Here is a 13708-nt window from a genome sequence, read left to right as displayed (position 1 = left end):
ATATTTTCTTCGATCTTAAAACTGTAAATTGTAAAGGGAAGCAATGAAGTAAAAGAGAGGAGGTAGTGACTATGGTTGTCCTAGGGTTTGCTTGGAGTATAATTTAAATATTACTGCGTAGAAGTTTAAGAATCTTTTCTAACATTATTTAATAATAGTGAAAGATTTCAATCATAATTCAAAGGGCTATAGGCGACATGAAGAAATCCTTACTCTTTAAAAAGAGGGGACTTGGTAGCACTGTAGCTATGAATAGTGCCTACCAAAGTCTCCCTCTGCCGTTGATTTATTTACACATTAAATCTCCACCATCCATCTCTGTTATACTCACAACCACAACTTTCGGTCCTTCTCTGCTCACTCCCACTCATTCTCATTTTATTCCTCACTTCTCACCTTACTCCTTCGATGCTCTCACAAAACCTAGAAACCTGATCGTGAATTTCCTCAAAGGTATTCACTCTTTCTTATAATTGATTCTGAATTAGTTTTTTATGTTTATTCTGTTTGATTTCCAAGGATAGCATCTCTGAATCTCTTATTTTCAAGTTATTTCCGTTTGCTTTCCTTTATGTCGGAGTGTTATAATGATTTTGGGGTCGGATAGCGGTTAGATTTGGTACTGCCTGAACTTTGTTTGCGTGGATTTGTAGGTTCCGTGAGCTGCTTTGGGATTTCCAGTTTGATTAAGATGTGGTTAAGCTCCTTTGAGTGTCAATCCTGTTACTTATGTCTCCTCAAAGGTATTTTACTCCTTAAGCGATTTGGCTTTCATTTTTTTTTGTAATCTCCTGGTATTTACTCCTTATTAGGGATTCCGCGTTCTTTTTTTTTGTCTGTTTAGGGTTGGTTCCATTTTTGGGGATTTCTCCCAGTTTGAATCCGCTAATTAGGTTTGTTTTCGATTGTTATTTGTTATTATTGATTTATTACTACTACTGTTATTACTTTCATTATTATTATTATTCGAATTATTTCTGATCTCATTATTATCGCCACGATCCTGGACCTGAAGTTGTGGACATGCACTAGATCCTGGGGCTGGATTTGGCCTGAGCTTGGAGTTGTTTGGAGCTTTGAGGAGATGCTTAGCTACTAGGGCCACTGTTTTGGATGGTGCGTTAACCAGGTATTATTAGTATTGTTACTGCTATTTCTTTGTTAGACTGTATTCACTCTTCAATTGACGCGCGATCGTTTTGTACATTCATAAGATCGGCCTTATTCTTTGTCTCTTTATCGATTGTATTGCGCTTTATCCTTGTTGTGATTGCATTTTTCGTGGACTGCGGTGTTCCGGAGTATGAGGCGACAAATGGCTTTGTGTTGTCTTCTCTGCCCAATTCATGGTGAGTTTAGTGGCATGGGCATTGGCTTACCGTCTAAAGCCTGCCTGTTTACTTATCTCTGCAGTCTTTTTTTACCTTTCAAGATTTTCTGATCTGTGTTAATTTGGGTTTCTCGCATTTCCAGGTACCCGCTCTTTCCAATCTCCGGTGTTCTTTGTTTGCGCCTTGCGGTGGAGCCGGTATTATATTCGACTGGCTGTGTACTGACTTTTTTTTTTTCCTTTTTCAAGCACTTTATAACCTCTGTTCTTTGGAGTTTCTTGCATTGCTACATTATATCTAGGAATAATACCTCCTCACACCACTTTCTGCCGTTGATTTCTCCCTTGTGATCTCAGATTCTTGGCCCTTCATTTTACTTTCACCTGCATCCACACTTTTTGCCATTCTTACTGTCACTCTACTTCACTCATTCTCGTCCATCATTTGCTTATCACTCCTCGATCAACACCCTCGTCAAAAACCTAAAGGTATTTTTACTCTTAAACCCATTTTTTGTTGTTTATTATTTCAATTTTATTTCGTTATTATTATGGTTATGGGGGTACGATGTTGTTAATGGTGCTCTGCTTGCTCCGTTTGCGTAGTTTGTTCAAATCCTTGTTTTGCCAAGTGAATCTTTTTAGTTTAGGGTTGAGGATATTGTAATCAGGCCTTGATTCGGGGTTCAGGTTTTGTAGTGTTGTTGCCGTTGATGGCTGTCCGGTATTATTATAATTATTATTATTGCTCCTGTGCTAGATAGGATGGATTTCTTCGCAGCTGGGATGGGCTCTATCTGTGCTCAGCAGTTGAAGGAGAATGCCCGCAGGGCATCTCAAACCCATGGCAGTGGTTCCCGTAGATTTGAAGACACGAGTACAAGCATGGAAGTAGTTGAATTCGAAAAAGTCGAGGAAGTTATGACATACGATAAAATGGCAGAGGTCGCAGTTAGGGTACTGTGTGCAGGAATGTCAGTCGCAATGAGCTCACTGACAGAGTTTGCCATTAGTTCAGCCGACTGTTATGCTGAACTTGTACATCAATGGGAAAACGTGAAGTGCCCCCCCAATTCCAGTTAAGATTCGACGACGAACTTGTACCCTATCCGGTTTCGTTAGACCTGATATTGAAAGGTTGGATCTCGATCTTAAAATTTTGGACCCTTTGATCTGGGTTGGATCTGGATCCAACAAAATATCTTACGGTTAGTAATAATGTTATTATTAAATGGTTATTGTTTATCATTGTTTTATAAATGTGAATATGCGTCTCTGATAATTTATTATGGATTGGATGGATTCATCATGTAACATTTATCATATTAATGTGTGAAACTGTTCATTTTCGATTAGCGATTACTCAGAAAGTGAACTACCCTTTTATTCCTTCTTAGTTTCGCCAGAGGCATAAATAATGTTGGACAATCAAGTTTTGATTTGACGCTTACCTGATTGGCGACCCGATATTTGTTAATTAACTCTGACATTTCCTCTTATATACTCCATTATTCCTTTAGTGGACTTTGTATATTAATTCTTGTAGTTGTGAACTTTTGATATTGCATAATAGCTTCTTATCTTTAATTCCTTCCGCTTTCTCCTTACCTTTCCACTTTTGGTGGATTAATTATAGATGGGTGCCTTGCTGATTCTTAACCATTCATAGGAACCTTCGTAAGATTGAGCTGACGCACAATGGGAAATGCACGACGACGGTGACGATGACGGTGGTGAGGTGATGGCTGAAAGTGGTAAGCAACGACTGGTTTTTGTTTTTTTTTTCTGGTTTTTAACAAAAAAACTTAAAAACGTTCACTTGGTGGGTTGTTTTTCTTGTTGTTTTTTTTGTGTGCCTCAGATTCGTTATGTATATGAGATTATATTTTATTTTTTTGTTTCCATTTTGGAATTTCAGTTTATGGCTGTTTTTTTTTTTTGCTTTATGATGCGCTTTCTTTCGTTACTTTAACCAAGTTCAAAGAAATTCATGTACATTACAATTGTCTAGGCTTTACGGAATCATTTTCGGGGTACTTGATTTGTTGAGTTTTTCGATCTATGGAATATGTGATATGTACAAAAATGACCCATTTTTGTTTATTGATGTGCGGAATAATGAATTTTTTTATGCTCTTTCCAATTTAAGTTGGTGTTGCTGTGAGAAACACGGAATATGATTAGTTGAATAAGATCACCTTACTTTTGAAATAAGGAATTCCTTTATTGCTTTTATGTGTCTTCTATTTTAAAAGGCTACTACCGTGCTTATGCCAAGTATTTACTGAATGTCGCTAATGATATACGGCTTCTTAGTCTACTATTATAATTCAAAGATGAAAACGCCTACCAGTGATTTTTTTGGTAATAATTCAAATGTGTTGTTGATGATTGCTATTCCTTGACATATTTCATACATGTTAACTTAGTTGATAATGCTTTGATGACAGCTTCAGATTTTAAGCTAGGAGATAGAACTACAGAAAGAGAAAGGAGTTTCAGTCGAACGTGAGATAAAAATGAACGGTGTCGATTGTGGTGCCTGTGGCGGATGTGAGACTACCGGGGTCAGACCACCATCATTTCTGACAAGTGGAAGCTTCTCGGGTTTTTTGCCTAACGCGCCTCCTCCTGAAGTTCAAGAAGGTATTTATGTTATTATTGTGCACCATTTTATGTATTGTTGACTTGTTGCGCACATAGAAAACTTTGGATGCGATATAATTGTGTGAACCACTTGATTTCATCTGTATTGGTTTAAATTTAGGTTTTTTTGTTGGAATTGTTATTTGGCAGGTTGCATATGGCTAAACCTCTTCACTCATACTCTATCTCTCTTAATCTCGGTATCTGCTCCTACCTTCAGATCGCGGCTGAATACTTGCCTATTCAACTTCACATCTCCTGGAGGTCCATTGTGTCCAACCGAAACTGTTTGCTATGAAGCTTGAGATGCTTGAGATGCACTTTTTTTCCCTGTGAGTAGTTATGCTTATGCCTATTCGACTGTCTTTGTTTGGTAGAGTGATTGTCTCACAAAGCTATAATGCTTGTAATTACAGTTGACCGATTTTGGGCTCTCAAAGGTTGGTCTCATTAACAGCACTAATGACTTATCTGGTCCGTCAGGTGGCAGCTCCTGTTTTTTGGGTGACGAGAATCCTGATTCTATGCTGGATCAACCACCAAAGCGAGAGCAACGCCAGAAACATGTTGTTGTAGGAACTCCTGATTATTTAGCTCCAGAGATACTTCTTGGAATGGGACATGGTTTGATAAATGTTTTTGCATTTATTTTTATAAGTTTGTTAGTTTATCATATCCTCATTTAGTTATTGTTTTGTGGGCTGGTCTTTAATGTTATCCAGGTGCATCTGCTGATTGGTGGTCTGTACTCTGTAGGTGTTATTCTTTTTGAGCTTCTTGTAGGAATTCCACCATTCAATGCGGAGAATCCTCAGGTAAATCAAAATTTGCAGGACAAATTTAAATATCCTGGCATAGATTAATACTACTTCGTCCGTAATACATAGATTACACTAGCTGTTGTGAAATCATCCATTTCACATCAGAAACTCCTTGGGAAATTAAAAGTCATGGTATACATGATACAAACAATCTTTTTTGCATATCGCCTTTATTGTTGGATCTTTGATATTGGTCTTATCTCTTCAGGGAACACCATTGTTCATGAGTTTTTCCTCTGTTGCTATTGATCTATCATTTTTTGTTGCAGCAAATTTTTGTTAACAGTATGAATCACGATATCCCATGGCCTAAGTTCCCTGAGGAAGTGAGTTATGAAGCTTATGACTTAATCAGGAAGTAAGTTGTCGGAAAGTCAGTGAGCTTGTTGATTTGTTCCTTCTCTGATTAGCTATTCTAGGCACTATGTTTGGTGCTCTTGCATGTGTGACTTATAATGAGCTACAGAGTAATTTCTAATGTTGACATTCTAAAACTGTATCTGCATTGTAACTTAGCTGTGTCATTTGTTCGGGAAGACTAAAACAGTAGACAAAACTTAAGGTGGCTTCATACTGACCATTAAAGTTACTCACACACCCTTTCCTTTCCTTTCGGACCATTCTTTTTCTTCTACTTTCTGAAAAATGTGGTGTATTATACAAGTTCGACGATTTATTTCATACTTTGTTTACATGGTGTGTTCTACACAAAAGTACTATACACGATTATTCAAATTGGGGCACCGCGCCCGGGAGGGCGCGGAGCAACAACTAGTAAAAGTAAAAGTGGCTTACTGACCCATTTATAACCTTTACCTAATTTTTTTAAAGATAGAAAACTCGTCAAGTATGCTCACACTGAACTCTTAGGACAACAGTAACCATCATAAGATGAAAACGAGTCAAATATTTTCTCACTGACATCAGGGCTGGCTATTTGCTCGTGCGGTCCGTGCCGTCGCACATGGCCCCGATTTTTTGGGGCCCAATGAAGAGAGGTTAACGTTATATCTAAATTGATGCGCTATAATATATGGTTAAACATAGCAGCTAGACCTGGCAAAAGTTAACACGACACGAAAACACGACACGAACCCGACACGAAATTAATGGGTTTGGGTCAGGACTTAATGACCCATTTAAGTAAGTGGGTCGACACGGACACGACACGAAAATTAATTGGGTCGGGTTAGGGTTGAGGTATAAAAACACGAACCCGACACGAATAACCCGTTTAATTATACGGGTCATAATCAGGTCGGGTTAACACGAAAACCTGTTTAACACGTTTAATTAAAACGGTCATAGACTCATAGTCATAGTCTCATATTGGGCCTAACACAAATACCCATAATTCATTTCCTTATTTTTCTACTGCGGCTAGATGAAACAATTCACAATAATATCTTTTTAACCCTAGATTTAACCCTAGAATGATCTATTTATTTACCTATTAAAATTCACTTTTAACCTACCTAACTTTTCTTATTCCATCGCCTCTCTACACTCCAATTCACAATCACAGTATCAAATTTCTTGTTCTCATATCTATCATCTTCATTCTTCTCCTTACTCAGTAAGTTACTCCATCCAAGCAATTTAATTAGTTTATCATTCGTGTGCCATATTTTCATCTTGCTTTTTTTTATTGTTTTGCTTCTTTTCATCATAATTGTCATCATAATTGTTTATATTGTTGATATAATTGATTTGCATGTAATGGATGATATTATCAATCTGGATGACTATTGTGTATAGGGTCGTTGAACAATTTGATTATGCTTCCCAAACAATTTGAGTTGCACTTTGCTTGTGTTAGGTTGATTCCCTTCCGTCTGTTTACTTCCTTTTATTAATTATGCTTCCCAAACACTTTGCATGATCAGGAACAATACCATCTCTAAATCTGAGTAACAAATCGTGAACTTTTACCCTCTGTTTACTTCCTTTTATTAATTATTTTCCAGAATTATTAATCCTGTGTCCTGCTGATTTGGTGATCACTTGTTTTTATTATTTGCATTGGTAAATTGGTCAGTTCTTCAATCCGTAATTCATCTATTTGTTGCTTCTTCTTTTTTAATTTCTAAATCTGAGTAAAAACATGTGAACTTTTACCCTCTGTTTATGTTCTTTTATTAATTATTTTCCAGATTTTTTTATCTTGTGTCATTGTGATTTGCACGATCATTTTTTCTTTTTGTTCACTTAGTTAATCCTGTTTTCATTTGTTAATAGGATGGACGGTTCAATGGAAAATGCTTCGAACCCTATCGATGTTCCCTCTGGTGATGAGATGGATGAGGCGACAATAAAAAGGCAGAAAATGTCCAGAATTCATAAACCCAAGGTATCTGGTAGAATTTTTAAGCGTCAAAGAAGACTAACTTCTCCTGTGTGGAGTCAATTTGAAATACTTGATGAACCTGATGCTAGTGGTAATCTTGTTTGTAAATGCAAATCATGTGCTAAAACCTTTATTGCTGAAAGTAAGAATGGAACTGGAAATTTGATAAGACATTTGAAGTCATGCAAAGGGAAATCATATAGAGATATTGGACAGTTTATTTTACAAAACAATTCTGGCTCTTTGGCTTCTAGGACTCCTAAATTTAATTCTGATGAATTTCGTGAGTTGTTGGCTGTTGCCATTGCTAAGCATAATTTACCTCTTCAACTTGTAGAGTATGAAGACATAAGAAACTGTTTTTCTTATCTAAACCCAGATGTTAAGTTTTTTGTTAGGAATACAATAAAGTCTGACATCTTAAGAATGTATAGAACTGAGAAAGAGAAACTTATTGGGTTGTTAAAAAGAACAAAGGGGAGAATTTCCCTTACTTCTGATTGCTGGAGTTCTGTCACCACTGATGGCTATATGACCCTCACTGCCCATTTTATTGATGAACATTGGCAACTTCAAAAGCGTGTTCTGAACTTCAGTTTCCTACCCCCTCCCCATACTGGTGCTGCTATGTCTGTTAAGATCACTTCTTTACTAATCGAATGGGGTATTGAAGATAGAATAATGTCCATAACTTTGGATAATGCATCTTCTAATGATTCTATGGTGGATTTCTTAAAGCCTGATTTGAATTTGATGTGTAATGGCGAATATTTTCATATTCGTTGTTGTGCTCACATATTAAATCTAATTGTCCAAGAGGGATTAAAAGATATGGATGATGCAATTGTTAAAGTCAGGGAGAGTGTCAAATATAGCAAAGGATCTCAATCTAGGAAACATAGGTTTTTGTCTTGTGTCCAACACGTTAACCTAGAGTCGGTTCGGGATTAAGGCAAGATGTTCCAACACGTTGGAATTCCACATTCCACATGCTTGAGAATGCACTATACTATCGGAGAGCTTTCAACAATCTTGCGAAAACGGACTTGAACTACTTGCATTGTCCGACCGAAGTTGAGTGGGAGAAGATTGGTAAAATTTGCAAGTTCTTGAAAGTTTTCTATGATGTAACTTGTGTTTTTCCGGCACCAAGTTTCCTCTCGCAAATTTATATTTCACTCATGTGCTGAGAGTGAGATTGTTACTTAAAGAAGAAATGGGAAGTAAAGATAAATTCATAAGGGACATGGCTGCTAAGATGTTTGTCAAATTTGACAAATACTGGTCGACTTTTAGTACAATTATGGCAATAGCCGTGGTCTTTGATCCTAGATATAAATTTAACGTTGTTGATTGGGCTTACAAAAAAACTTTTGGTGAGTCATATAATCTTGAGTTGGAGTTGTTCAAGGACAAACTGTTTGAGTTGTACAACCAATATGCTTCATTTGCAAGCGACTACACTCCATCAGCTTCTAATGGTGTTAATGGTAATGCTGCCAATATTCATGAGGATTCATCTTCAGACATCTTTATGATGGTAAGTCTGGTATATTTAAATCTGATATTTTTTTCTACTTCTCCAAGTCACTGTAGCTATGAATAGTGCCTACCAAAGTCTCCCTCTGCCGTTGATTTATTTACACATTAAATCTCCACCATCCATCTCTGTTATACTCACAACCACAACTTTCGGTCCTTCTCTGCTCACTCCCACTCATTCTCATTTTATTCCTCACTTCTCACCTTACTCCTTCGATGCTCTCACAAAACCTAGAAACCTGATCGTGAATTTCCTCAAAGGTATTCACTCTTTCTTATAATTGATTCTGAATTAGTTTTTTATGTTTATTCTGTTTGATTTCCAAGGATAGCATCTCTGAATCTCTTATTTTCAAGTTATTTCCGTTTGCTTTCCTTTATGTCGGAGTGTTATAATGATTTTGGGGTCGGATAGCGGTTAGATTTGGTACTGCCTGAACTTTGTTTGCGTGGATTTGTAGGTTCCGTGAGCTGCTTTGGGATTTCCAGTTTGATTAAGATGTGGTTAAGCTCCTTTGAGTGTCAATCCTATTACTTATGTCTCCTCAAAGGTATTTTACTCCTTAAGCGATTTGGCTTTCATTTTTTTTTTGTAATCTCCTGGTATTTACTCCTTATTAGGGATTCCGCGTTCTTTTTTTTTGTCTGTTTAGGGTTGGTTCCATTTTTGGGGATTTCTCCCAGTTTGAATCCGCTAATTAGGTTTGTTTTCGATTGTTATTTGTTATTATTGATTTATTACTACTACTGTTATTACTTTCATTATTATTATTATTCGAATTATTTCTGATCTCATTATTATCGCCACGATCCTGGACCTGAAGTTGTGGACATGCACTAGATCCTGGGGCTGGATTTGGCCTGAGCTTGGAGTTGTTTGGAGCTTTGAGGAGATGCTTAGCTACTAGGGCCACTGTTTTGGATGGTGCGTTAACCAGGTATTATTAGTATTGTTACTGCTATTTCTTTGTTAGACCTGTATTCACTCTTCAATTGATGCGCGATCAGTTTTGTACATTCATAAGATCAGCCTTATTGCTGTCTCTTTATCGATTGTATTGCGCTTTATCCTTGTTGTGATTGCATTTTTCGTGGACTGCGGTGTTCCGGAGTATGAGGCGACAAATGGCTTTGTGTTGTCTTCTCTGCCCAATTCATGGTGAGTTTAGTGGCATGGGCATTGGCTTACCGTCTAAAGCCTGCCTGTTTACTTATCTCTGCAGTCTTTTTTTACCTTTCAAGATTTTCTGATCTGTGTTAATTTGGGTTTCTCGCATTTCCAGGTACCCGCTCTTTCCAATCTCCGGTGTTCTTTGTTTGCGCCTTGCGGTGGAGCCGGTATTATATTCGACTGGCTGTGTACTGACTTTTTTTTTTCCTTTTTCAAGCACTTTATAACCTCTGTTCTTTGGAGTTTCTTGCATTGCTACATTATATCTAGGAATAATACCTCCTCACACCACTTTCTGCCGTTGATTTCTCCCTTGTGATCTCAGATTCTTGGCCCTTCATTTTACTTTCACCTGCATCCACACTTTTTGCCATTCTTACTGTCACTCTACTTCACTCATTCTCGTCCATCATTTGCTTATCACTCCTCGATCAACACCCTCGTCAAAAACCTAAAGGTATTTTTACTCTTAAACCCATTTTTTGTTGTTTATTATTTCAATTTTATTTCGTTATTATTATGGTTATGGGGGTACGATGTTGTTAATGGTGCTCTGCTTGCTCCGTTTGCGTAGTTTGTTCAAATCCTTGTTTTGCCAAGTGAATCTTTTTAGTTTAGGGTTGAGGATATTGTAATCAGGCCTTGATTCGGGGTTCAGGTTTTGTAGTGTTGTTGCCGTTGATGGCTGTCCGGTATTATTATAATTATTATTATTGCTCCTGTGCTAGATAGGATGGATTTCTTCGCAGCTGGGATGGGCTCTATCTGTGCTCAGCAGTTGAAGGAGAATGCCCGCAGGGCATCTCAAACCCATGGCAGTGGTTCCCGTAGATTTGAAGACACGAGTACAAGCATGGAAGTAGTTGAATTCGAAAAAGTCGAGGAAGTTATGACATACGATAAAATGGCAGAGGTCGCAGATTAGGGTATGTGTGTGCGGGAATGTCGATCGCAATGAGCTCACCGACGAGTTTGCCATTAGTTCACCCGATTGTTATCTTTGAACTTGTACATCAATGGGAAAACGTGAAGTGCCCCCCCAATTCCAGTTAAGATTCGACGACGAACTTGTACCCTATCCGGTTTCGTTAGACCTGATATTGAAAGGTTGGATCTCGATCTTAAAATTTTGGACCCTTTGATCTGGGTTGGATCTGGATCCAACAAAATATCTTACGGTTAGTAATAATGTTATTATTAGATGGTTATTGTTTATCATTGTTTTACAAATGTGAATATGCGTCTCTGATAATTTATTATGGATTGGATGGATTCATCATGTAACATTTATCATATTAATGTGTGAAACTGTTCATTTTCGATTAGCGATTACTCAGAAAGTGAACTACCCTTTTATTCCTTCTTAGTTTCGCCAGAGGCATAAATAATGTTGGACAATCAAGTTTTGATTTGACGCTTACCTGATTGGCGACCCGATATTTGTTAATTAACTCTGACATTTCCTCTTATATACTCCATTATTCCTTTAGTGGACTTTGTATATTAATTCTTGTAGTTGTGAACTTTTGATATTGCATAATAGCTTCTTATCTTTAATTCCTTCCGCTTTCTCCTTACCTTTCCACTTTTGGTGGATTAATTATAGATGGGTGCCTTGCTGATTCTTAACCATTCATAGGAACCTTCGTAAGATTGAGCTGACGCACAATGGGAAATGCACGACGACGGTGACGATGACGGTGGTGAGGTGATGGCTGAAAGTGGTAAGCAACGACTGGTTTTTTTTTTTTTTTTTTTCTGGTTTTTAACAAAAAAACTTAAAAACTTTCACTTGGTGGGTTGTTTTTCTTGTTGTTTTTTTTGTGTGCCTCAGATTCGTTATGTATATGAGATTATATTTTATTTTTTTGTTTCCATTTTTGAATTTCAGTTTATGGCTGTTTTTTTTTTTTTTTGCTTTATGATGCGCTTTCTTTCGTTACTTTAACCAAGTTCAAAGAAATTCATGTACATTACAATTGTCTAGGCTTTACGGAATCATTTTCGGGGTACTTGATTTGTTGAGTTTTTCGATCTATGGAATATGTGATATGTAAAAAAATGACCCATTTTTGTTTATTGATGTGCGGAATAATGAATTTTTTTATGCTCTTTCCAATTTAAGTTGGTGTTGCTGTGAGAAACACGGAATATGATTAGTTGAATAAGATCACCTTACTTTTGAAATAAGGAATTCCTTTATTGCTTTTATGTGTCTTCTATTTTAAAAGGCTACTACCGTGCTTATGCCAAGTATTTACTGAATGTCGCTAATGATATACGGCTTCTTAGTCTACTATTATAATTCAAAGATGAAAACGCCTACCAGTGATTTTTTTGGTAATAATTCAAATGTGTTGTTGATGATTGCTATTCCTTGACATATTTCATACATGTTAACTTAGTTGATAATGCTTTGATGACAGCTTCAGATTTTAAGCTAGGAGATAGAACTACAGAAAGAGAAAGGAGTTTCGATCGAACGTGAGATAAAAATGAACGGTGTCGATTGTGGTGCCTGTGGCGGATGTGAGACTACCGGGTCGACCACCATCATTTCGACAAGTGGAAGCTTCTCGGTTTTTTGCCTAACGCGCCTCCTCCTGAAGTTCAAGAAGGTATTTATGTTATTATTGTGCACCATTTTATGTATTGTTGACTTGTTGCGCACATAGAAAACTTTGGATGCGATATAATTGTGTGAACCACTTGATTTCATCTGTATTGGTTTAAATTTAGGTTTTTTTGTTGGAATTGTTATTTGGCAGGTTGCATATGGCTAAACCTCTTCACTCATACTCTATCTCTCTTAATCTCGGTATCTGCTCCTACCTTCAGATCGCGGCTGAATACTTGCCTATTCAACTTCACATCTCCTGGAGGTCCATTGTGTCCAACCGAAACTGTTTGCTATGAAGCTTGAGATGCTTGAGATGCACTTTTTTTCCCTGTGAGTAGTTATGCTTATGCCTATTCGACTGTCTTTGTTTGGTAGAGTGATTGTCTCACAAAGCTATAATGCTTGTAATTACAGTTGACCGATTTTGGGCTCTCAAAGGTTGGTCTCATTAACAGCACTAATGACTTATCTGGTCCGTCAGGTGGCAGCTCCTGTTTTTTGGGTGACGAGAATCCTGATTCTATGCTGGATCAACCACCAAAGCGAGAGCAACGCCAGAAACATGTTGTTGTAGGAACTCCTGATTATTTAGCTCCAGAGATACTTCTTGGAATGGGACATGGTTTGATAAATGTTTTTGCATTTATTTTTATAAGTTTGTTAGTTTATCATATCCTCATTTAGTTATTGTTTTGTGGGCTGGTCTTTAATGTTATCCAGGTGCATCTGCTGATTGGTGGTCTGTACTCTGTAGGTGTTATTCTTTTTGAGCTTCTTGTAGGAATTCCACCATTCAATGCGGAGAATCCTCAGGTAAATCAAAATTTGCAGGACAAATTTAAATATCCTGGCATAGATTAATACTACTTCGTCCGTAATACATAGATTACACTAGCTGTTGTGAAATCATCCATTTCACATCAGAAACTCCTTGGAAATTAAAAGTCATGGTATACATGATACAAACAATCTTTTTTGCATATCGCCTTTATTGTTGGATCTTTGATATTGGTCTTATCTCTTCAGGGAACACCATTGTTCATGAGTTTTTCCTCTGTTGCTATTGATCTATCATTTTTTGTTGCAGCAAATTTTTGTTAACAGTATGAATCACGATATCCCATGGCCTAAGTTCCCTGAGGAAGTGAGTTATGAAGCTTATGACTTAATCAGGAAGTAAGTTGTCGGAAAGTCAGTGAGCTTGTTGATTTGTTCCTTCTCTGATTAGCTA

At 37.2% G+C, this 13708-nt stretch overlaps 4 long non-coding RNA genes across 4 annotated transcripts; all 4 read left to right on the top strand.

The window, feature by feature from the left end:
- Positions 1-930: 930 nt before the first annotated feature.
- Positions 931-2402, top strand: LOC141609229 (uncharacterized). The gene is made up of 4 exons (XR_012527301.1): positions 931-1129; positions 1474-1528; positions 1688-1819; positions 2091-2402. It is a non-coding gene; the product is annotated as an uncharacterized LOC141609229 (long non-coding RNA).
- Positions 2403-3893: 1491 nt separating this feature from the next.
- LOC141609228 (uncharacterized) lies at positions 3894-4763 on the top strand. Its single transcript, XR_012527300.1, has 3 exons — positions 3894-3976; positions 4127-4308; positions 4393-4763. It is a non-coding gene; the product is annotated as an uncharacterized LOC141609228 (long non-coding RNA).
- Positions 4764-9425: 4662 nt separating this feature from the next.
- LOC141609227 (uncharacterized) lies at positions 9426-10697 on the top strand. The gene is made up of 4 exons (XR_012527299.1): positions 9426-9624; positions 9970-10024; positions 10183-10314; positions 10586-10697. It is a non-coding gene; the product is annotated as an uncharacterized LOC141609227 (long non-coding RNA).
- A 1738-nt stretch (positions 10698-12435) lies between these two features.
- Positions 12436-13265, top strand: LOC141609226 (uncharacterized). The gene is made up of 3 exons (XR_012527298.1): positions 12436-12475; positions 12626-12807; positions 12892-13265. It is a non-coding gene; the product is annotated as an uncharacterized LOC141609226 (long non-coding RNA).
- The last annotated feature ends 443 nt before the right edge of the window (positions 13266-13708 follow it).

This window comes from Silene latifolia, chromosome 10, assembly GCF_048544455.1.
Source record: "Silene latifolia isolate original U9 population chromosome 10, ASM4854445v1, whole genome shotgun sequence".
Lineage (NCBI taxonomy): Eukaryota > Viridiplantae > Streptophyta > Magnoliopsida > Caryophyllales > Caryophyllaceae > Silene > Silene latifolia.
This window is presented reverse-complemented; position numbering and strand designations above follow the sequence as displayed.